The sequence below is a fragment of the Phoca vitulina genome, unplaced genomic scaffold, assembly GCF_004348235.1.
Source record: "Phoca vitulina isolate PV1807 unplaced genomic scaffold, GSC_HSeal_1.0 scaffold47, whole genome shotgun sequence".
In the NCBI taxonomy this organism is placed as follows: domain Eukaryota; kingdom Metazoa; phylum Chordata; class Mammalia; order Carnivora; family Phocidae; genus Phoca; species Phoca vitulina.
In genome coordinates, this window is record NW_022589750.1 from 12,574,648 (window position 1) to 12,595,268 (window position 20,621).

General features: G+C 58.8%; 1 protein-coding gene across 2 annotated transcripts in view; it reads left to right on the top strand.

Moving 5' to 3' along the window:
* KCNJ12 (potassium inwardly rectifying channel subfamily J member 12) overlaps positions 1 to 20,621 on the top strand; it is a 43,731-nt gene that overhangs the window by 17,637 nt on the left and 5,473 nt on the right. Inside the window, exon 2 of one of the 2 annotated variants that reach the window (XM_032432118.1) lies at positions 14,923 to 15,044. The gene's annotated coding sequence lies outside the window, so the exon portion shown is untranslated. Of the gene's footprint in view, positions 1 to 14,922; positions 15,045 to 19,838; positions 20,018 to 20,621 lie in introns of those variants that run through there. The other variant, XM_032432119.1, reaches the window with a different exon arrangement.

A 20,621-nucleotide genomic window follows, 5' to 3' on the forward strand; every position in this document is an offset into this window, starting at 1 on the left:
GAGGGCCAGCCGCGGCTCCGCCTCCTGGCAGGACTGCTTCCTGGCTCCGGCGCTGTGCTCTGGGCGCCTCATCTGAGCGGCAGGTGCATCCCAGTCTCTGCCTCCTAGGGCTGTCCTTACGGTGAACCTGGGCAGTCGGCGGAGAGAGCCAGGTGTGTGGCCGGCCCCGGGGAGCTCCGAAGCGCTTTCTCGTCCCCTCTTCCTGAGCCGCAGCAACTTCTGCAGGAAGCAGTCTAGGCACGCCAGAGAGCTTTTCTGAGCCTCAGTTTCCCTGTGTGTAACATGGGAATAAAAAGCTACCCACTAGAGGTCCTAGCAGGGTCCTGTGTCCCGGAGTTCCCACAGGCCTGGCACCCAGTAGGGACTCAGCCTGTGTCTACTTGGGGGTCCGGGACATGTGTGTGCTCAGCTGTGCCCCGTCCGGCAGGCAGGCTTCCCGAGGGAAGGGTGGCTCAGCCTGCTACACTGGGCATGGAAAGGCAGCAGGAGACAGAGCCACCTCCCGATAGGAGCCCCGTCCGTCGACCTCCCCCGTGGGCTGCAGCTGCTGAGACAGGAGGCACAGGCCCAGCTGATCGCCCACCCCCTAATCAGCCTGTCAGCACTGAGGATCCGGCAGGAGCCCCCCACCAGGGCTGTGCCTGGAGGCTGGGTTTGGAGGGCGTCCCAGCCACCTGGCTCCCCTTGGCCTGTGGATGCTGGTACTGTTGGGAGCGGGGAGTTTCATGGACCCCGACCCTCCTCTCTGCTTTCCCTCCTCACGACCCAGCGTCCTCAGGAGGTGGAGCCCAGACCAGTGGGTTCAGACTGTGGGGCCTGGGACCAACTGTGGAGCCAGGGTCAGGCTGTCCGAATGGCAGACGGTATAGATGGTTGTGGCCCACGGTGATGGGGCCGGTTTGGGGGCAGGACAGACAGATGTGGACTGTAGAGACGGGTGGAAAGCCTGAAGGTGGGTGTGGGCAATGGAGATGGGGGCGGATGCCCGAGTTCTGTAAGCAGGTGGGGGAGATGTGTGCTGTGACCAGTGAGGAGGGTGTGACCTGGTGGCACAGGCGGGTGTGGGTAGTGTACCTGGGCTGGGCGCCCCACTTCCCCATGCTCTGACCCTCAGTAACTTCTGCTTCTCTGGCCCAGCGCCCCACTCTCTGGGGAGGGGCTGAGGCCGCTTCCAGGCCAGGGCTGGGTTTTTGAGTCACGTGTCTTTTACTTTGTCCCATGCCATCCCTTTGCCACTGCTCCCCGTACAGTGGCACCTGCGTCGCCCCGACTCCCAGGTTCTCTGGCTCACCTGTTGCCCACGCTCCACCCCAGCTGGAGGGAAAGTGCAGGCTCCTGGGTCTCTGGAAAGGACGTTTACTGGAAGCTTCCGCTGCTTCAGAGCTTTATGGGTGTTGACACGCGTTCACACGATAGTCCTGGAAAATGCCTTCCTCTTGTCATCCCCATTTACAGATGAGGATGTGAGGCTCAGGGAGGGTGAAAGGAATTTCGGGGCCCCCAGGTGCTCCTCTGAGCCCCAGTCTCGGGGTCTGGCTGACGGAGCAGCCCTCAGAAGCCCAGCTGCAGGGTCCCGAGCAGTCTGTCCTTATTCTGCCGGCAGTTCCTGGGGCTGGGCCTGCTTGCCCCCGCCCGATGCCCTTCCCTGTGCACGCAGAGCCCGTGGAGCTCCTTGCCTGCGTGCAAGGGCTCGGGTGTTTTCCTAGCTCACAGGACCAGCACTGTCTGCAGGCCGTCGATCCGGTGTTGGGGGCCTTTCATGCCCTTCTGGGGGCCTGGGACTCCCGTCTGGGCTGCCCTCACCGGCAGGGGCCAGCACGTCCTGGGCCGTGAGGGCCCGTCCACCGTTTCCTTCAACAGCCGATCGCCGAGCGCCCACTCTGCGTCATGTGCCAGACTTATCTCCGTGTCCCCACTTTACAGATGAGGCCACCGAAGCCTGGAATGTACAGTTCAGTCTCACAAGTCTGAAGCCAGCCCCTGTGCCCCTACTCCTCCTCCGTCCTGCGCCCCACTGAGTACCGAGAGCCCTTCCTCGGCAGGAGGATGCTTCTCCCAGCTCAGGGGCGCCGCTAGGGAGCACTGCTGGTCACTAGGGCTGACCTCTCTTGCCGCCCCATGGGCTGGAGCAGAGAGGGGAGTCTGGATCTGGGCTGTGGCCCACATTAAGTCTCCAGGGTTCTCAGGCCTATGTCCCAGGCCTCAGTTTCTCCTCTGTAACATAATAGTTCCTACCTCATAAGACTCTGGTGTGGCTTAAATGAAAGAATGTCGTCCTTGGGGACAAGGTGTGGTGTATAGGACGTGCTCAGTAAACATCAGCTTGCATTGTAGATCGTTGTTGTTCTGCACGCAGACACGGAGCCCTTGCTCTGTGCCTGGCCCCGTGCTGGGTGGTTCCGCAGATGGATCAGGGACTAGAAGGTCAGCTTGAGGCTGGGGGCATTGGGGGTGCCCGGTGTGGTCAGGGCTGTCTCAGAGAGAAACCCCTGGGCTGCAGAGGGTTAGGGGAGGCCCCAAACCCAGCCTGGGAGCCTGAAGGACAAGCCAGAGGTTGGCCAGGAGGTGGACACCCTGGGGGTTAGGGGGACCGCTGGGGCAAAGGTATATGGAGGTGGGACCTGCTGGGAGTTCAGTGTGGCCAGAGATAAACTGTCAGGAAATGTCAAGTCATTTTCTTTCCAGAAACTCTTTCCTGGCCCTGCTGGGGCCATAGAAAAGGGGTTCCTGAAAGTGCTCGAGGCCCCCTGCAGCCGGCTGGCCTGGACAGAGACCATGAACACACAGTGTGGTCAGTGCAGGGACCCGTGGGTCTCTTCCCTCTGTACCCGCAGTGCCTGGCACAGAAATGCTATTCCTGCGAGTCACAGTGATAGTGTGAATAATATTTGACTATGCGCGGTTCTAAGTTTTCATGAACTCATTCATCATCACGGCCATCACCTTTTATTACACCTGTGTTATAGATGGGGAAACTGAGGTCCGGAGTTCTGAAGTAACCTACCCAAGAGCTACAGTGTGCATGAGGCCGGTGCTCAGGCAGGTGCTGCGGGCGGGTCCAGGGAGAGGGGAAGGGCTTTCTGGCTCCGGTTCAGGCAGGGTGACTGGGCGGGATGCTCCCGGGCTGGTCCCGTGTGTGGCCCCCGCTGTCCTGTGTGCGGCCCATGCACAGCCTGCCCTCTCTGGGCCCTGAACCTCTGCGGCCAGCCTGGGACTCCTTCTGCTTCCCAGTTGGGCCACGGTCTTGCTGTCCTTAGGTCCCTGGCAGGCCTGGCGTGGTGCCCTCTCGGGGTCCCCAGCAGGCAGATACCGGCTGGGGGGTGCTCAGAGGTGCCACTGCCCTGACCTTGGAGTTGAAATGGGAGTGAGGGGCTGGTTGGCTCTCAAGTGCTTGCTGAGGTCAGAGATGAGTCCTGTCACACCGGGCCTACTTTGTTCCCCCAGTCCTATGGGGCAGGAGTGACATCCTCATCTGACAGGCAGGGAAACCGAGGCTCAGAGAGGGGCAGGTGCCCGAGGTATACAGCCAGGGAGGCACAGAGCCGGAACTTGAACCCAAAGCTGGCCCACTGCAGAGCTCGTGCAGTCTGGATTCAGCAGAGGCACTCCCTCGGGCTTTGCAGATAAGGTGAACGCCCAGCGGCCCCTCCTGTGTGATCACGGCATGCAGGCCCCATGCTGTCTACCAAGTCCTCACGTGCCCAGCCCAGCCCTCGGAGGCACTGGCAGGGCCCATCTTACAGATGAGGACGCTGAGGCCCAAGGAGGGGGCCAATCTGTTTGGTGGGATTTGGGGTTCTAGCCGGTTCTGCTACTAGGTGTCTCAGGGAAAGCCAGGGGTTAAGGGATGCCCTGGGAGTGGGCAGGGGGTTTTCAGAATTCCCCAGCCCGATGCTGATGAGCCCCGGCCTGTCCGGCTGTGTGAGGGGTCCCATCTCTGTGGGGGTGATGACAAGAAGGGCTGTGATTTGAGTGCCCTTCCCATCAGTGGGGTCACCCAGGGCATGGATTCGAGCACATTATCGGTCAAAGTCACCTGCCGGGCTTCCATTCCTGGCTATGTGACCCTGAACAAGTCACTTCACTTCTCTGAGCTCTGTCCTTATGTGTATAACAGGGATCAAGAGAGTACCTACGTCACAGGGCCACGCTGGGACTCAGGGAGGCCAGGTGCTGGGGGCTCTGGGGCTGCCCGCCACCGTTAGATCCCACTCTGCCTCTGACAGACAGCGTGGCCTTAGGGAAGCACCTTCACCGCTCAGTTTCCTCCTCTGTCAAATGAGGATAATAGCAGACTCTGTCCTCTAGGGCCTCGTCAAGACACAGTGAAGTGGTCAGGGGAAAGCCGCAGTAAATGTGAGCGGTGGTCCTGCCACAGGCTCTCGGGCCTGGGCCACCCTGAAAGAGCGAAGGGAACGTCGGATGTCTCCAGCCTGAGGGCCAGAGGTCACTTCCCGGAGGCCACCCCTGTGGGGGGTCCAGCTCCCGGCGGCCTGCGGGGAGCAGATCACCAGCGGTTTCAGCCCCGTGCACTCGGTCTGATGAAATATTTATAGCAGGCAGTGTTTTTGAGCGAGGCTAGGGAAGCGTCTGTGGGTTGTCCCTCCCGGCATAGGCCGTGAGGCTGAGGAGCTGGCCACGGGGATGAGAAGAGATAGGAGCTCGTGAATAAATCATCGCAGGATCTGGGCTAATGGCCTGACTGTGGGGCAGCGCGTGCAATTAGTGCGCTAATTGTCCAGAGAGGGTGACTTCAGTGTGGGCAAGGCCCAGTGTCCCCGGGTTTGCAAAGTGCCTGGTGTCTGGGGCGCCCTCTGCTGGGGCGCAGTGAATCTGCGAGGGGCTCTCCCCGTATCTGGCGGTCAGGGCCCGGGGCGCCCGCCTCATCCCTGCTTGCTGTCCTCTGAGGGGGGCTCCCAGGATTCTGAAGGGGAGACTCAGCAAGCCGGGCCAGATGTGGGACCTTGGACCAGCATCTCGGCTCCGGGTAGCGCTCAGCTAGCTCAGGGACTGGGCCTCCGACCCAGTGGGGGTGGGGTAGCTGTGAGCAGAACCGGGGGGTCCGGGGCTGAGCCTTGCCCCCTCCCAGCCCTCCAGCTCCTTTTCTTTTCCCAGCCTCTTTGGTTTCAGTGATTTGGTTTTTTTTTTTTTTCCTTTGAACCAAGGCTGTCCCAGCTTAGCCCGCTCCTGCCCCGTTGCCAAGGTGACCAGACCATCTCTGCCATCCCATGGCCACTGCCAACCAGCGTTGGGTGAGGGTGAGGGACTATAGTGCATGCACGTGCACCTACCCTGAGCACACACGCATGTGTGTGCCACGCCTTGTAAAGCTTAAACATATACATACACGCGTGCAAGAGCCGATACGCAGAGACCTACGCCACGGTGTCCAACCGCGGCCCAAACGTAGGCACAGAGCCGTCCTTGGGAAGCTCGGGCCCACGTCTGTGCGCGCACCGCCCACGCAGTAGACCGCACGGGCACCCCTGTGTTCCTGCAAAGGAGCAGGGGCACACAGAGTGTGCACACGACGCACATATGTGCACTGTCCCGTGGGAGATGCAAGCGGGCGGGGCCGTCCACTTCACACCTCCCACTTCTACCCACACCCTAACTCTCGGCATGAGCGCCTCCTCTGGTCCCCGGAGCTGCGTGCGGGTGCAACCTGGGGATGAACACCTCCCAACCCCCGCCTCCCAGGCCCTGTACCCCTTGGCGAGGTGGACGGCCTCAGGCCATTGCAACCCCAGCCTCCCACAGCACCACGGACCACTCTGGGGTTATCCCTTGGGGGGATAACCAAGCCTCGAGTTCTAGGCACCAGAGGGCTGGAACCTAGGCGCCCTTGGCAGGGGCTCATTCAGCAGCACCCCTGTGACTTGCTGCCATCCTTCTCCTGTTTTTCCCCTACTCCTAGAACCACCTCCCAAATAAACTTCCCGCTCCCAAATCCTTCCCTCAAGGTCTGTTTCTATGAGGTCAGGTGCCTACACATCACTGACACTTCTAGAAAAACATGTACCCACACCCCAGACCTTACGTCCATGCAAGGCTGTGCCCACACGTGAACACCTACTGTGTGCTGGACCCCGATCTGGGCACTTTGCAGAGATTAACTCTGTTAATTCCCCAACAGCTGTACCAGGCAGGCAGTAAAATTAGGCCTGTTTAACCGATGTGGAAATTGAGGCAAGGATTAATCCTATAATTGTGTGTCTTCCTGGCGGAGGCAGGGCAAGCTGGAGTAGGCAGGGCCGTGACCAGTGTGGGGAGAATCTCTAGCCCCCCAGTATCTCCCTCTGGCTGGCAGATGCTGGTGTGAGAATGGGAGTAGGAAGCAGCCTCCTTCCTCCTCCTAGCTGCTGCCCAAGCACCCCAGCCCCTGGACCCAAACGACCTCTCCAGAATACCTCGCCTGAGGAGGAGACAGTCCTCCAGCACTGAGGGGCCTGTGGCTTTGGCGTGCGGGGGTCTCTCTCGGACCCTGGTTCTTCTCCTGGGGACATGACATGCGGGCAGTGGGCCCTAGGCTTGTGGAGAGGCACACGCAGTAGGTGCTACATAAAGGCTTCGGGCATGAGAAAGATTTTCCTGGGGTTCTCAGTGGCTGTCCCACCTGCTCTTGGGACAGAGACCTGCTGGTCACGCCCCCTGTTCCAGGACAAATGTCCCCAAACCTACCTTATCCTCTTGGACGCAGGCTCGGAGGGGGCCAGTGGCTCAAGGTCACACAGCAGGAGCCAAACAGGGTTCCGACACCAGTCCCCTGCTTCCCCACAGCCCCAGTTAGCTGTGAGGGCAGGTAGACAGCGGCGCACAGCCAGGGAAGCCTCCCTGTAAAAGGCCGTCCTGAGACACCTGGAGAGACACTGGTTTCTCCTAGAGACATTAGCGCCAGGCTTGGGTGGTCAGGGGCAGGGTCTGTGTTCCCATCGCCCTGGAAGTCCTGGATTCCCATGCCCTCTGCTGTGGAGCAGCTGTGTGACCCCGGGCAGGGTGCTCACCCTCTCTGAGCCCGTCTCTGGCCTCTGTCAAGAGGAATGACACCATGAACCGAAGTAGCGTATGTCACAGTGCTGGGCATGCCTGATGCACTGTGGGCGTGCCGTTCCCGTTTGTTGGGGCTGGAAAAGCGTGTGTGATGGTGAAGTCGGGGTCAGGCAGCTGTGGGGCAGAACGTCGGTTGCCCTCTAGCTATGGGTCCCTTCCCACCCTGAGCTTCAGTCTCATCGTGACGTTGGGCCAAGAAGAGCCTGCACCTCACCCAGGACTAGACAAGGGAATGCATGGAAGACGATGCTGTCAGTACTCTTCCCTGTTCCTGGCCTGGACCCCAGAAGGACTCCCAGGTGACTCTGGGCTTGACGTGGGACATCATAGGTGGGTCACAGGCGGAGGCCCCGCCCAGGTCCTCTCAGGCCTCATCTTGCCCCCTTCCCTCTAGCTGACCCTCCTCCGCCGGACAGTAGCTCCTTCTCGCCTCCGGCCTGTGCGTTTGCTGTTCCCTGTGGAGGCCTGGCTTTCTTCCCGGCGGCCAGACCGCACCTCCCCACGTGGCTGGACAGACCTTGGTGCGGCCTGAACGGTCTTCATTTGTTCCTTTTCTTCTGAAATGCCTGTCTCTCGTCCTGCCCGTGATGAACGGACCCGGGGGGCAGGGGCTTTTCACCCCGTTCACACCACACCTTGTACGGGGCCTCTCTGGAGTCGGTGCTCCCTGCAGACCTGGCTATGGAATGGATGGATGACTGAGCGAACGAGTTGGCCCAGGCCACCCCAGCATGTCACACGGGATGCCCCAGGCCCGCGCCGGCTGGCTGGGGATGCCTTTGATGTCCTCGAGAGCTCGGGATGATATTTTTGAACGCATGACAGAGCCCACAGAGGACCGCAAAGGAAAGCAGACACGGGACCGTTCATGGACACGTGCTGTTAGAATGTGCAGCCCGGTCATCAGTACGCTCTGGCTTCATGACGCCTTCCATAGAGAGAGCTCTGGGGGCCCCAGGACCGACCGCGCCGAGCACCCCGCTGCTGGCCTTCACTGCCTCCACCTGTGGCCGAGGGAGCGGTACATTTTGCAGAGAGAAAAGGGGACGTTCATGTGTTTTTCCCATCGAGTTCAGAGAGCCCTGGATTTCATTTTGGGGCCCCAGGGTAGGACCTGCTGGAACGTGCTAAGGGGAGGCAGGCATGGGGATGTTTCCCAGCTGGGGGGACCCCCCAACACCCCGAGGCTTGGCCGGAGCCCCCCTGCTGCCACGGCAGAAAGCTGACATTTCCGGCTCTGTGGGCTTGCCCAGAGCTCAGAGGGGGCTCTGATGATGAGAGCCCGGTCCCTGCTCTCTGCGGGACCGCACGGCTGTGAGCAGTTAGCAGGGGAAGGAGGTGGGAGACCCCCGTTCAGGCCACAGCCTTCTCCCTGAGACAAAGTGAATAAGACCCAGAAGAACCTCTCATTGGGCCAATGGGGAAACTGAGGCCCAGAGAGGGCAAGGTCCCATGATGAGTTGAGACTGAAGCGGTCTTGTGGTGCGGGCCTCAAGGGTACTCCTGGGTCACAGGGGCAGATTCGGGGGATGCCTTCTGAGGCTCAGTCCTCATTGCCCTCCTTAGTCTCTTCCAGAACCCGGCCCCATGCTCGGGGCAGTCAGACCCAGGCCCTGGCCTCACGGGGCCCCTGGCCTGGCAGCGAGACGGGGAGGGATAGGTAGTTGCCACTCAGGATGGTCTGATCAAGGACAGAGGGAAGCACTGGGGTGGGGGCTTGGAAGTGGGTGTTGAAGGATGCATAGGAGTTTGAGGGAGAATGAGGAAGAAAGGGCATTGGGCAGGGGGTCTGGCGTGTGGCAAGGCAAGGAGGTGGGAAGCATTTGCTCTGAGCACCACTTCTGGGGCATGGGTTATTACTGCCACTGGCAGATGAGGAAGAAGCCCAGGTGCTCCCATCTATCCAGCTGCTTGTGTGTCCCCGGCCGAGTCCTCTCTCCTTCTGAGCTGTTTCTGTCCCCTCTCACTTCCTCTCTTCTCCCTGGCACACTCAGCTCCCACCCTCTTTCCCTCCCTCCAGTTCCTTGAACGCGTGGAGCAACATTCCAGCCTCAGGGTCTTCATTCTTGCTGTTCCCACTTCAGGAACACTGTTCCCACGTTCTCTCCTTGTGCTGCTCTCAAGTCAAATGTCACCATTTTCTGAAAGACCTCTAGAATAGTGCCCACCTTGCCTCAAATTACTTGCTGTCCCCCCACAAGATGTTTTTTTGTCTGTCTTACTCCACGTGGATGTTGGCCCCGAGCACCCTGTCTGCACACAGTACAGGCTCAGTACATACCTGCTGAGTGAGTGAGTAAATGTTAAGTGTGATTCTGGTAAGCAGATGAAGGCCCAGGGCCTTGGCAGTGCTCCCAGACCTGAGCTAGGGTGAAGGCACGGTTCTTCTAGAAAGCCCCCTCTATTTTCCTGGACTCCTGATCCTTGAGCTCAGCCTCCCGTCCATGCCAGAAGGAACCGCAGGCCCCTCAGAGGTCTGTCAGGCCCTCCCAGTGCATTTTTTGTTCCCCAAATAAAGCCAGATTTACCAAATGAGGAGGCAGAGAAAGGGAAGAGAACCAGCTGTCCCTGTGTCCCCCCAGCAGACCGCTGGTCACGGGGGGACTGGGGACAGGGGCTCAGGCTCTGATCCTGCCCAGCCTTATCCTAGACAGGCCCCACATGGGGCCCAGCCTGTTATGAAGAAATGCAAGATAGGTCTGGAGGGCTCTGGAGGGAGGAGGTGCCTGGAGCACAGAGACCAGAGGAAGGACACCGGGCTCCTAGACTCAGCTCATAGATGAGTAACCCTGGACATGGCCATGCTCCTCTCTGTGCCTTATTTACTCCTCTGTCAAAAATGCTTGTGTATGACACCGGGAACATTCTTTAATGGTACGCAGCCAAAGCCAGGCACTCTGTTCCAGGGCCCAAGACATGTGAGGACTCGGCAAGGAGCAACAGGGGACCCAGGGAAATCTTGGAAGGCTTTATAGAGGAGGTATCCTTCGTGCTTGAAGGATGCTTTGAGTTCTGGAAGGCAGCTCAAAGCATTCCACTGTGAGGGGCCATCTCATGCTGAGGCTCTGAGGTATGGACATTCCTGAGTCATCACTTGCTGGGGGTCACATGATCTTCAGTGGAGAGCCCACCTCTAGCACTGTGTTCATTCCTATCATGTCCTTTTCTGTTGTTGATTTATAAGCAGTCTTTATATATTAAGCACACCAATCTTTTTTATAAGAAATGTTTTCATTTACTGTTTTGGCTTATGATGGATTTTGATAAAATACATCATAAATATTTTTATGTTGGTAAATTTTCCTGCCTTGTCTTTCATGGTCTTCCTTGTCCCAGGCTCAGGTCTTTGCTCTCCTGTGAACATGCTGGGTGCTTAGGAAATGTCTGAGACTCCAATTAAGTTGAAGCTTGAAAAATTACACATTTAAGAAAAATAGAGGCCACGGTGCCTTTGCTCACTGTGTACCTCCCCCTGGGGTTCCTTCCCATTCTTTCTATCTGTTCATTCCTTCCTGCCTGGAGTGAGGTCCAGCCCAGGCCCTCTAGGGACCTATGCCCCCTCTCTAGAGTGAGTCGGGGCTCAGATATGTGATGATGGGAGGCGGTGGGGGACCAGGAAATTTCCAGCTGGGCAATCTCCATGTATTAACTTGATGAAACCCCATGAGATCGATACCATTACTAATCCCATTTTACAGGTCAGAAAATGGGCTCAGAGAGGTTATATGACTTGGCCAAGGTCACACAGGAAGGGACAGAGATAGGATTTAAACCCAGGCCATTTTGCCCCAGAGCTCATACTTTCAAATTTCCTTCTGGCACCTCAGTGCCGTTGGGATCAAGTCCAAGGTCGTTAGTATGATATCTGGTGCCTCTCAGGTCCTCAGTTTCTTCATCTGTCAGGGTCACGCCTTGGCCCCAGAGCCTATGCACACAGGCACTTCTCTGTTAGTAGGGTGATGAAGTGTGTCCCCGCCTGTCTCTCTACACCCTCCTCAGCCCCAAATCCCTTAGGATCCTGGAATGCTGGGTTTGGAAAGGCCAGCCCTGGGGTTGTAGATAGGAACAGGGAGGCTCAGAGGTAGGGAGAGCCGTGCCCAAGGCCCAGTGTGTGAGGAGCAGAGTCCGATGTGCACCCCGATCCATGGGACTCTAGGTGCCCCTCACGGCACTGTGGTCCGTCCCAGGCTGGGCTTTCTCCTGCTGCTCCTTCCAGGAAGCCCCCCTGAACCCTGACTGTGTTAGACGTCTCCCCTGGGCTCTGAGGGCTCTGACCGTGGCTCTGATCCAGCCTTGTTGTGATTGCTGGTTTACTCACTGTCTCCCTTGCTTGGCAGGGTGCCCCACGGGGGCAGACATTTGCTGGTCCATCCAAGTCACTGGTGCCCATCTGAGCCCGGCACGAGCAGACCTTCAGGAAAGGTTGACTGCAAGAGGGAGGCCCAGAGAGGGACAGACACCTGCCCCAGGTCACACAGTGAGTGAGAGCTCTCACTGGGGCGGAGCTGGGAGCCCATGAAACCCCTAAGACCCTTTAGGTCCCATGTGCTCCTGGGCCGGGAGATTAGGGACGGAGCAGTGTGTGTAATGGCCACTCTAGTAGAGAGCTCCCAGGGGCCTCTGTCCTCGGCTACTCCCACAGGCCTGGGGCCAAGGACACCCTGTCTCCCTCCTGTCCCCACCTGCTCTAGAAGGATGTTCTCAAGATAAAAATACCCTCTGAAACATTCCCCAGTGTCTGGCATGAGCTCTCGTCCATCCTGGGGGCCAGAACCTCCTGCCCCGGCTTCACCTTGGGGCTCAGAAGGCAGATGTCCACTTCCCCTGGCCATTTGGCCCAACCAGTCCCTGGGATCAGGGTGCCCAGCCCGTGTCACCAGGCCGTGGGCCGTGAGGGGCCTGCGGGCTGCCGGCGGCGGCTGCAGCCAGCATCTGCTGGGCCCTACCTGCCGGCCAGAGCTGTCGAGGCACAGACGAAGGAGGCAGCCAAGCTCCTGCTTCTCCTGCTTCCTTGCCTCTTGGGGTGCACTTGGAGAGGGCCCCACGGGACTGCGTGGGAGGGCCAGGGATACATATGCCACCTTTCCATCCTGTCGGGAATCCCCATGTCTGCTCTCAGAGCCGGAAAGAGAGCCCTCCAGGGAACCCAGGAGGGGCCGGCCCTTACCCTGGCTCTGCACCGGGGACAGGGCTTCCCTTTACTCCCCTGACAGTGTCCTGAGGTCGGTGGGGTCTACCTCTTTTGTAGATGAGGAGACCGAGGCCCAGGAAGGGCCCTTCGTGAGCGGGGGTCAGCCGGGCCTTGGATTAGGGAATCGGGGCTCGCGGGCCCCCTGAGGCCTGACCCCAGCGGAGGCCTGTGGGCCGTGAGGATGACAGCTACCTCTTCGCAGAGCGTGGCTGTTCCAGGCCCGGTGCCCAGAGCGCACCTCCCTCAGCACGCTGAGTGGCACGGGCACATCCGCTGGGCAGGCGTCATCAGCCCATTTTGTGGAGAAGGAAGCTGGGCCTCAGGAAGGGGAAATGCCTTGCCCTGTCCCCGGGCAGTTCCAACGCCAGCCTTGGCCAACACACTGGCCCCGGCAGGGGGAGGGGGGCAGCTTCAGTGTCCGTCCGGGCCCTGCCCTCGCTGGCTGGGAGTCTGAGAGCCAGTCTGGCCTGTCTGGGCTCGGGCTGCTCCCATGTTATGTGCAAGTCCCGCCCCACCCCCCCAACCTCTCGTATCTGGGCCCGTGCCCATGACCCAGGAAAGCATTTGGAGAACTTCAGAGGTTTGAATTCCCATCATGGGCTGCTATGAGCACCCCAGAGTGGCAGGGGGGAGCACCTGACAGGGTGTCCAGAGACCTGGGTTCCTGTCTCCAAACTGCCACTCACTCAGTGGCTTTGTGACCTTGGGCCAATCACTTCTCTGCTCTGAGCCTCCGTTTCCCTGTAGAATGGAGCTAATTTGTGCCCCCCTCACAGGTGAGAACACATGTGATTGGATTTGTGGGTCTGGAGAAAGCCCCTTTAGGACCCAGGGCATCAGAAACCAGGCTGAGAGAGCCTGGGGCAGGCAAGTGACCAACAGGAAGTAGGGTGGGGCAGACTGTCTTGCATCCTTCTCCCTAAACTTCTTTGGCTCCCATTGCCCTGCGACATCTCCTTTTTTGGAGTTCCAGCTCCAGGTGACCCAGGGCAAGTGACTTAGCCTCTGTGAGCCCCAATTTCCGTGTCCGGCCGGGAGAAGCATCGTTCCCTCAGGGTGAGGCTGTGAAGGTTGCATAACTGAAGTCAGGAGCTGAGCCCTCAGGGCCAGGCACAGTGTAGGGCCATTCAGGGGGAAGGGCAGAGATCAGGGACTTGGGCACTAGTCCTTGCCATGGAGATTCCCAGCCGTGTGATGTGGGTCTACAATGGAGCCTCCCTGAGCCTCAGTTTCCCCATCACTTCGAGAGTGTCAGGGCTAAGAGAGGAACCCTGCAGACCTGTAGCTGCTGCTCAGGGAGTGATGAAGGATGGGGGAGCAGGGGGCTGAGGACTGGGAGTTTTGAGGTAAGAGCCTGGAAGGAGAAGAGGGACCAGCAGGACATTCCCTCATGGAGTAAGCAGAGGCCCAGAAAGGGGAAGTGAGTCACCCAAGCTCTCACAGCTTGTGACTGGCAAAGGATTTGAACCCCGGTCTGTGTGCCTCTAAACCCACCACTGTCACCTGCCCCAGGAGGCTTATGATGTGGGGGTGACTCACCCACAGTTCCCTTGATCCCAGCCAGAGAAGCCAGTGCGACAGTGGATGGCAGCCAGCTCAGCTGTGAAGGGGTGGGACTCTGTGGCCTCAGTGGCCGAGAGGTGGGGGAAGGTGAGAAGGGCCTCTCAAGTCGGCTTGCCTCTGGAAACTCACGGAGCACCTTCCTGCCACACTGTCCTCCGATCCCCACAGCACGCTGGGGAGAAAAGCAGGGGCCCCTTTGACAGCGGGAAAAGTGAGGCTTATGGGTTGCTGGGACCGCATAGGATGCGTGTATGCCCAAGGCAAGTGTCTGAGAAGTTACCGACGTGCACCCATCCATACACACATTTATCCACCCATCTACTCATCTGTCTATTCATCTATCCCGTTCACCCAATTGCTTCATCCATCCACCCATCCGTTTGTTCACTTGCTCATCTCCCCATCCACTCATCCATCTGCCTGTCACCCACCCATCCAGATACCCACCCATCCATCCGTCCATCTATAATCGACCCACACACCCACCCACCCATTGGTAATCCACCCACTCACCCACCCATAATCTACCCACTCATCCATCCATAATCCAGCCATCCAGCCGTCCACACACCCACCTACCTAACCATAATTCATCCATCTATCCATGATCCATCCATCCGTCTGTCCTTCTGTCCATCCACACTTGAACCCCGTGGTTGGCATTGGGAAGGCTCTGCAGGTGGTGGCTAGGAGCCTAGGTTAGGGACCTGAGTTCCTCTGTGACCTTAGGAACATTCCCAAACTGCCTACCTCTCTGGAATGAGAACAGCAATAGTTCCAACCTTGGGGGGTTGTTGTGAGGATTACATGAGCTGATGTCCGTAAAACACCTACCGCAGTGTCTGCAGTCGGTAGGCACTCCGTAATTATCAGCTGTTATTTTCTCTGGGGACCCATCTTGTTCTGCCCTTCTTTGCTTCTGAATGGTTTTATAGACAGACTCACAAGCTGCGCACGTGTAGGTATCAGGGGTTTGGGCTGGAGGCCTCTTCCACCTCTCACGGGACCCCGAGGGAAGCAGCAGAAATGTGGGTTTAGGTGGAAATTTCCGACTTTGGAGCCCTTGTGAGGAGAGCAGCCTCATCTACAGTAACTTGGCTTTGCTCTGTTAACTTTAGGGTCTTCTAGCGACCGATTCCTCTCCAGCTGGGGTCTGGGAAATGGCAACCACTGCTGACACAGCCTTGAAGACAGCCACTTGCCCGCTCAGCACCGTTACTTAGAAGATAGCATTCAAGAGGTAAGATGAAGGTCACTGATGTACATCTATCCATCTAGTCATCCATGCAACCAAACACTTATCTGTCTACTTACCTATCCACTCACCTCTCCAGCCTCTCAGTCACCCATCGTGCACCCACTAGCTCCACACATCCCCCCAACCATCTGCCATCTGCCTATCTGTCCAGTCCCCTACCCAATGCATCCAGCCATCTTTCCTTCCATGTATTCACCCATTTCCCAACCATTCACCCACCATCCCAGCCATTCATCCATGCACCCAAATACCCATCTGTCCTGCCATCCACCATCCATCCATCTAGTCATCCATCTGTCTGCCCACCGACCCATCCATCCATCTATCCATCTCTTCATCCACCTACTAATCCATCCACCCAATTCATCGAATTATTTTCTATCCACCTAACCCATTCATCTTTCTGGCTGCCACCCATCCACCCATCCATCCATCAGTCCCATTTATTCATCGTGCGCTCAACCACCCACCTGTGCATACATCTCTCACCTCATACATCAATCCATCGTGTTCCTCATCCATCTCCTACTCCACTGCATATTCCCTCATCCTTTTGTCTGGTCAGTGAGCATTTCTTGGGTGTTCCCTCTGTGCCAGGCCTGTACCAGCCTCTCTGGACCTCTGAGGTTGGCCAGAGATGGGGCCTGGGCAAGCTCAACTCTCACTTAAGGTAGAAAGTCGCTTCTGGCCATAACAGGAAAAGCCCAGGGCCAGAGGATCCCAAAGGGTTCTGTGGGAGTGGTGGCCTTCAGCTGATCCCTGACAGATGGGAGGATTATAAAGATTCACTTTAGCTGTGATTTGGGGGTCAGACCCCATGGGGCAGAGGGGTGCCACAGCACAGCCCAGTAGAGGCCTGTTGCTGTGTCCAGATAGGAGTGGCCTGGACAGGAGGGAGGACATAGGTCAGGAAATGGTGGACAGCTTTGAGAAATCAGGAGTCAAACCACATAGGACCTGGTGAGGGAGTGGGTATGGAGGCTGAAGGAGAGAGAGGAGACCAGGCTTCTGGCTCAGGCAACTGGGGAAGTGGTGAGGTTGCCAAATGGCTCTATGAGGAGGGACAGGAGGGGAGGGTGAGGATGAGGAGGGGCAGGAGGAGGGGGATGGGAGGACGGAGAAGGAAGAAAGGAGGAAGAGGGGGAGGAGGAGGGGGAGGAGGGAGAGGGGAATGGGCAGAGGGCTGAGGTTTGGGAGAAGAGGAGGAGCCATACTGACCACGTGGTGCTGCGGGACATCCGGGAGAGGAGGCTCGGGTCTGGGGAGGGAGCACAGACCAGGCCTGTCGGGGGTGGGGGCTGCCCCTCAAGGAAAACTGCTCTGGGGCATTGGTTCCCTGGCCTGGGTGCTGCGTGAGCCGAGTGCGAGCCGGCGGCTGGAGAGAGCTGTGGGGCGGAAAGACTAGGGTTAGTGGCGGGAAATGGAGCGGGCGGGCCCTGAGGCGGGGAGGGCCGGGGGCACATCTGCGGCGTCCTACTACTGTGTCCTGGCTGTTTCTCTCCTCGCTCCCAGCATGGGCTTTGCACAGAAAACCTGCACTGTGTTGACCCAGACTGTGTGCAGGCCGTGGTGTGGGCAAAGGGTGTCTGCACACTGGGGAGGGGAAGTTGGCGTGGAAGGGGCAAAGGGGATTGTCATCTTCTTCCCCATTGTGAGAATGGAAATAGTGCCCCCAGCCCTCCATCTCCCCTCCACGCCAACTCTTGGCCTCCTCTCGGGCCTGTGGTGTGCCAACATGTTCGGCAACCCCCACCCTGGCTGTCTGTCTGTCTGTCTTATCGCCACGCGGTGCTGCCAGGGCCTGAAGGACTGAGACGGGCACTCAGTCTCAGGCCTGCGGTCTGGCCCTGGGGCCTGGGGGTGATGGGGGTCGGTTTTTCTCCCACCCTCTAGACTGGGAACTTGCGGCTTAGTGGCCGTGTGACCCTGGGCCAGTGACTCAGTCTTCCTGAGCTTCAGTTTCCTCATCTGGAAAATGGGGATAATAGTCATAAGGTTGCTGAAGGGATTCAGTGAGATCATTGGAGCTCTTAGACCCCGGCTGGGCATGGAGTGAGCACGCAGCAGGGATTGATCACTCTACTCCTGACTCTGAAAGCACTCTGGCCGGCGGAAAGGCCGGGGTGGGGGGGGCTTGAACCCCTCCTGCTCTTGTAGTTAGTGTTTTCTTGACATCTGAGACTGAGGGCCCCCGCCTTGCCCTCTTTCCCTCCCGGATGTCACTGAAACCTGAGGTGCCCAGAGCCTCGGGGCGGGCCATGCGGTGTCCTGCTCCATCCGGAGGCACCTCCTGGTGACTTTTGGGCCCCACCGTTGGGTCATGTGGTAGCTGCCTCTCTAAAAGCTCCCAGTCCAGGCCCTGTCATGCCCTGAACGCCCTGGTGGCCTGGAGTCTGTCTGTGTCCACAGGGCTGTGGCCGGTAGGGAAGTGGGCTCAAGAGACAGCAGGGCTGGGGACAGCTTCTCCATCTCTCGGAGGCGTGTGGGTCTGTGCTCTCCACCACCCCTTCTCTGTCTGCTGGACTTGCTTCACCCCCCGCCTTCCATGCCGAAGTTATCTCGTCTAGCTCAGGTAGCGCACCCCGGGGCCTCCCTCCCGGTCCCCTCCAGACAACACCTGGGATCCCCACTGGCCGACCTGGGCATCTGCCAACAGTGATACCAGCTGTTGACTTTACTGTCTCATCCAAGCCCCCGAGTTACTTTGTGACCTGGGACAAGTCTCAAATCTATGAAATGGGGAGCCGGCCTCCTTACTTGCTGAGGGCTCTTCTCGCAAAACAAATCTATAGCATTTCTTATCTGATCTAACTATACGCATCCATTGAGCAAGAGTCAAACAGGCCTGCGTATCCCTGGTTGAGGATATTGGCACATTTCTTCAGTCGAGTCTTTACAGACTCCAGAGCTGCATGACCTTCTTGCCACACCTGTGTTTGTGTCCACGGAGTGCACTTGGGATGTTTGGCAAGTTTGTGGTGCTGGGGTTTCTACTCATGGGTCCTCTTCTAGATCTTTCTTTGTGGTGATGCATTCACCAAGAGCCTGGGAGAGGCTCCCCACACCCCTGACATCACACACACACACACACACACACACACACACGCACACACAGGGCAGAATGGGGCCACAGGAAGCTGAGGACTGGACTGATACCTGGAGCTCCAGCTCTATCTCTAATCCTTAGTTTCTGGGTCACTTTGGACAGTGACTCTGCTCATACTCTCAGTTTCTAGCTGAGAAACGGGAGCAAGGTGTGAACGTGACCTTGTTGATTTTCTCTGTGTGGTCTGGGGAGGAACATCAGCAGAAGAGGGGTTTCCCAAGCCTGTGTGACACAGTCTGGGCAGGTCCCAGGTACCCAGCCCAGGCAGACACACCAGGAGACACTGTAGCTCCCTTACTGGCCTGGGAGCTGGCCGAGTGCGAGGCTCCCCAGTTGGTGGGAGCAGCATGCCAGGCTGGGCTCTCCGGCCTTTGAGTCTTCCGATTCTGTCCCTTGCAGGCCTCGAGCTGCTCAGAGCCCCAGTTGGAGCAGCCATGACCCGCTGGACGTCCCTCAAGGCCTCCGGGCCACATAAACCCGCCCTCTGCGGTCCAGTGGCCTCCCGCCGGCATCTAAGTACCCGGGTCCTGGCCACCTCTGCCTGGAGGGTCCAGGAATCTGGGGCTGAGCCATCTTCTTGGCGCAGTACTCGGGGCCCCCACAACGGCCGGCTCCCTGCCTCCTGGCCTGGGCGGAAGCAGCGCCCACCATTACAGCCCCAGGCCTCGGCACCTCAGACCCATGGTGAGGTGGTCAGCTGGAGTAGCGGTGGGGGGAGGATGGCAGTGCGAAAAGAGGCCCCCGCAGAGCCTGAAGTCCCCAAGGCAGGAGACCTCGCATCAGACAAACTGGTTCGAATTTCAGCTCTCCTGCTTACTGGCTATGTGGCCTTGGGGAAGTCACTTAACCTCTCGGGATCTCCGTTCAGAGTAGAGGTAATGACAGTAGCCACCTTCTTGGGGTTTTGAGCGGAGAATCTAAGACCGTTTGCTGATGTGTGTGGCCTGCTGTCTCTGCACTTTGAGGAGTGGGCAGGAAGAGCCATGACTGTTATATACGTGCCAGCTCTGGGGAGCCAGAAGCACCTGGCAACGGAGACAGACCCTAGGAGGGGTTTGCAGCCTGGCTGCTCATGCGGACTTCTCCCGCACCTGTCTCCCAGGTGTTTGAAGCAGAGGTCAGATGTCATGCTCCCTCCGAGGCCCTGGCTGCACCTGGTCACACAGACCGGGGCTAAATCCCAGTGTTGCCTCCTCCTGGCTGTGTCACTTCCAGTGTCTGGGTCTCTGGTGGGTGCCCGGTCACCTGCCTCTCTGCCTCTGGCCCGGCTGCCCTTGGACCTCCTTACCTGGGGCTTCATTGTCTTCTGGGCACTCAAGGGCTCCCAGCCTCGTTTAACACTGGCCTCCTAGTGTGACCAGGTGGGTATTAAGGGTGGATGGGGTCCTCATTGGTGGGGAGGAATATGCCCAATTCGTCAGCGCCCTGGCCAGGCCTGCCGGCCGGGGGTTATCCCCCTCCTTCCAGCCCAGCCCCGCTGAGCCAGGCTGAGGGCCTGAGCACTTGCAGGCCTGATGCTAATGGCCAGATGGCCTCAGTGCCCATAGGGCCAGGCGGCACCATGGCCTCTGGCCTGTAGATGCCTCAGCCTGGCACCAACAGGCCAGGCCGGAGCCAGCGGGGCACTGGGGGAGGGGCAGCTGCCGGCCTGTCTGGGGGCTGAACCTGTGCTACGGGCCAGGAGAACAGTGTTTGTCCGGCTGTGGGTGTTACGCCGTGGGACATGCCTGAGACTGCTTGGTGTGTGTGAGTGCGTGCGTGCGTGTGTGCGCCAAGCCCACCGAGTGCTCCCCTGGCTGGGCCAAGGACGGAGACGCTCCTGAGTGCTCCCTACGTGCTGTCATTACAGGTGAGAAAGGCAGCAAGGGGGAGGTCCCTGGGCTGGGGTCAGTCAGTGATCCCTCTGGGCCCTGAATCATGGACCCCCTCCTAGCTACTGATGGGGAGGCAGGGGGCGTGGTGTATGGGTGCTGAGAGTGGGTGCCTCGGGGCAGAGCACTTGAGCATCTACAGGGTGTCTTCGGGGCCAGGCTCTGTTCGAAGCCCTGGGGGTGAGACAGCAGTGAACCAAACAGGGAACTCACAACGCTCTGGTGACCAGTGGTCTCATGGTGGGAATGGCGGGTGAGCGCAGCCCCGTGCATGGCCTTCCCGTTACTATTACCACATTGTTAGGTCAGAAGTCGGTGCTTTGGGGTTACAGTGACGACCTGGGGGAGGGGTTACAGTCTCCCATGGGTGCAGGAAGATGCTTCTGTGGCATGGAGGCCAAGGACTGAAGGAGGTGATGCAGTGGGAGGATGTCCGGGTGGAGAGTGTGCGGGACAGGCCTGAGGAACAGCGTGGAGGCTGGGAGCTGCAGCGAGGCGAGCGAGGAGGAGCCTGGAGGTGACATCCGAGGGTGCCCGGACTCCACTCACGCAGGCCTCGCAGGTGCCAGCAGAGACCGGCTT